At 47.9% G+C, this 3,983-nt stretch overlaps 1 pseudogene; it reads left to right on the top strand.

Annotated features, from left to right (window-relative positions):
- The first annotated feature begins 2,353 nt into the window (after positions 1-2,353).
- Positions 2,354-3,597, top strand: LOC105978999 (annotated as a pseudogene).
- Positions 3,598-3,983: the final 386 nt, after the last annotated feature.

The raw sequence follows: 3,983 nt of genomic DNA, 5'->3' as shown, positions 1-3,983 counted from the left end.
CCCGGCTATCAAAAGATATAGCATCTGGGGTCTTAAAAGATTGAAGGTAAACAAGCGGCCATCTAGCTCAGAAGCAACAAAGCCCACATGGAAGAACCACACCAGCCTGTGTGATCACGAGGTGCCGAAAGAATCAGTTATCAGGCATCAAAGAACAAAAAATCATATCATTGTGTGCTCACCTCCCTGATACGATCACTGAAGACAAAATGGATGCATAAGCAAATGTAGTGAAGAAAGCTGATGGTGCCCGGCTATCAAAAGATATAGCGTTTGGGGTCTTAAAGGCTTGAAGGAAAATAAACGGTCATCTAGCTCAGAAGCAACAAAGCCCACATGGAGGAAGCACACCAGCCTGTGCAATAATCAGGTGTCAAAGGGATCAGGTATCAGGCATCATCAGAACAAAAAATCTTATCATAATGAATGAGGAGGGGAGTGTGGAGTGGAGACCCAAAGCCCATTTGTAGGCCACTGGACATCCCCTTACAGAAGGGTCTCGGGAGGAGATGAGCCAGTCAGGGTGTGATGTAGCAACGATGAAAAATACAACTTTCCTTTAATTCCTAAATGCTTCCTCCGCCCCCCACTATCATGATCAAAATTCTACTTTGCAAGTCTGGCTAGACCACAGGAAGCACACTGGTACAGATAGGAACTGGAAACACAGGGATCCAGGACGGATGATCCCTTCAGGACCAGTGGTGTGAGTGGTGATACTGGGAGGGTCGAGGGAAGGTGGGTTGGAAAGGAGGAACCAATTACAAGATCTACATGTGACCTTCTCCCTGGGGGACGGACAACAGAAAAGTGGGTGAAGGGAGACGTTGGACAGGGCAAGATATGACAAAATAATAATTTACAAATTACCAAGGGTTAATGAGGGAGGGGGGAGCGTGGAGGGAGGCGAAAAATGAGAACCTAATGCCAGGGGCTTAAGTGGAGAGCTAATGGTTTTGAGAATAATGAGGGCAATGAATGTACAAATGTGATTTATACAACTGATGTATGTATGGATTGTGATAAAAGTTGTATGAGCCCCTAATAAAATGATTAAAAAAAAAAGAATAAAAGGGAGAAAAAAAATCCCAACTATTCAATAAAAAAATAGTGTAAAATGAAAGCAGAACTTAAATATCTGGAAAACTCTATTGTATAAACTGAATACATATGACCTAGAATGTTCACTAAGATTGGCTACACAATCTTTTATGAAAGATATGGAGTACAAATTCATGAGAACAGCCTTTCCATCCCAGAAGGCCTGGAAGCCCGCTGAGCCCAGTGATGAGTGGTTTCCTTCCAGAATCAAGAAGGTGTGGCCAATCCCCAGAGCCTGGAGGGCAGGGCCACTGCCTACATCATCCTAAAGGACATAGGATTATCATCCAATGCTTTTAAGCAGGCCCTGTTAAGCAGCTCTCTTAACTATGCACACCGCACATCTCTGGCCTTGTGATTTTCAGTGGCTGCTTCCTCCGCTAATCCTCCATTGGCTGGATTCTAGGACCCAATCCTAAAGCACAGCGCCCATCTGGACCTGGGAAACCTGTCACACAGAGGTGTGTCATCCAGTGAAAAGAGTGGGAATCATTCCATTGAGCAATCTGAAAACATAGAGGCATGTGTTTACTGTTAATTTGGAGTGAACTCTTGATGGTTGAGAACCCTGGCTTTGTATTTTTTTGTGACTTCATAGCACATGATCTGTTTCAGTTGCCCAGTGAATCTATCATGATTGATTACTAAATATTTACTGAGAGCAACGCACAAACACGGAGGAACTAGACTGAGTATTTCAGTGGTCAGGTGGGTAAATCCTGTGAGAACAAATAAATAAAACTAACATTTCCACTTTCCTTTCCAACCTGGGGTTAGTTTTTATACTTTAATTGTTTTTTGGGGTTTTTTTTTTTTAGCATTGGGTCCTAGATTGGAGCCAATGGAAGGTCAAAACAGGAAGCAGTCATTGAAAATAAGAAGGCCAGAAATGTGAGCTGTGCATAGTTAAGCATTTCATAACAGGACCTACTTAAAGGTATTTGATGATGATTACATAAGACTCTTCTTTTGAAGGCCAATGTGTGTGTGTGTGTGTGCTGGACTGAACCGTGAAGGCTTGTGCTTGCTTGGGTACAGGGTAGGAGAAGGAATGAGCCCCTATTTATGGAAGTCCAGGTATATGAGGGTAAATAAATGAGCATTGCCACTAGAGCTCCAGTTCACACATACCCTGGCGTATTCCAAAGGAAATGTGTTCAGATACGTTTCTATCATCAGTGGATGGCTGCAAACAAGTTCGCCCAGTAATGCGCTTGTTTTAGTCTCATTAGGATGCTCAATCTCATTAAGGATGCTTTTTGTGACATGGAAAAATGGATTTTTTTGGTGAGGGCTAATATAAAAATTTTAAGAATACTCAAGTGAACATCTTCTTAAACCACTGGTTTGCAACATGTTTATGGAAGGTCAGGAAGACCTCAAAGATAAATTCAAGTCTCTGCGCGGGGGGGAGGCGGGGGGCGGGGCCTAAAAGGCTAGAGCGCACAGGGAGGTGTGGCTGAGTCCGCCTGAAAGGAGCCCCCAGCTGGCTCTGTAGCAGGAGTCTCCCGCAGCTGCGGCCTCTCCGCCATAGGCGGCATCTGCTCATAGGAGGCAGCCTGGCCTGGGAGCTTCTCGCGTGGCTACTGTAGGACGGCCCTCCTGGGGGCGAGCTGGGTGGCTGCGGGAGACCGAGTCTGCAACCTTCCCAGCGGGAGCAGGTCCCCAAACCAGAGCATCTTCAGGGAAACAATGGCTGTTTGGTTTCAGAGACCACAGGCCTGGGTAAATGCGTGGCTGCTGCACAGCCCTCCAGGAGCAGACGGTGCCTGTGATAATTCGAGAGTGCAGGCTTCTTTAGCTGCCTCGGGTGACTCCAGCGCTTGCTCTGAAGTTCCAAGAAACGAAGGCCTTGATCATCCTGTATGAGGCGGGGGATTCCAAAAAGGACAGGAGACCCCTTCCAAGGAGGCCCGGTGCTGGACTGAGAGTGCGCTTCCAGCAACCTCCAAAGGGACAGACCCAAAGGAGTGCACCATCCCCACTCGGGCAGTTCAGACCTGGCTGACCAGCAGGAGGCCGGGGAGATGGCGTCCAGGCATTCATCCTGGGGAGATGCTGGCTTGAGCAACAGCTTTGAGGCTCTGGTGTTAAGCGCAAGTCAGGGAATGGACTGTGGCCAAAGCGCTCTGGGAGGAGCGAAAGGTCAGGGAGTAAAAGTGAAAACCGTGGCGTTGTTTCCTGAGGCTCAGCAAGTTAGTGTCAGGTTCCAGGTCCACTATGTCACCAGCCCTGGGGAGCAGCTCATTGCAGTGACAGGAGACCATGAGAGGCTTGGGGGATGGAGCACTTACATCCCTCTCCAGGGGAGCAAGGATGGGTTCTGGTCTCGTCCCATCGTCCTGCCGGCCGGCCGGCGGCACAGTGGTGCAGTGGAAGTTTGTGGTGGTCCAGAAGGGGGAGGTGACCCGGTGGGAAGAATGCAGCAGTAGATTGCTAGAGACTGGCGGCGAGGATAAAGTAGTTCAGGAGTGGTGGGGGCTTCACGGATCCTAGCTGTACGTATGGGAGACGCTGTTGCTGGCTGGGAAAGAGACTGAGGCTGCAGAGTACCCGAGTCACTGAAAATAAAGGAGGTGTGGCCCAGACTTAGTCATTAGAGTGGTTTCACATTTGCTAGTGCCTTTTACTTATTAATATGCATGAATAAATGTTTATGTAGAAAAAAAAAGAGCCAGAGAGGTCAGCTCGGAAAATTATGGCGACACCTTTTACGGGTTCCAAAGGGGTCAATCTTGATGGAGGATTTTTGAAGGACATGCGATCATCGTGGAGGCTTAGTGGGAAGAACATCGAAAACAACATTTGGGAGAAAAAGGCCAGGACATCTTCTCTGAGGTATTTCCCCCTGCCCCCCACCCCCACTCCCCATCACACCGTCA

The sequence above is a fragment of the Echinops telfairi genome, unplaced genomic scaffold, assembly GCF_000313985.2.
Source record: "Echinops telfairi isolate 266 unplaced genomic scaffold, ASM31398v2 ScPeMD7_7424;HRSCAF=8462, whole genome shotgun sequence".
Taxonomy (NCBI): domain Eukaryota; kingdom Metazoa; phylum Chordata; class Mammalia; order Afrosoricida; family Tenrecidae; genus Echinops; species Echinops telfairi.
Note: the sequence above shows the minus strand (reverse complement) of the source record. Positions and strands in the feature narration are given on the sequence as shown.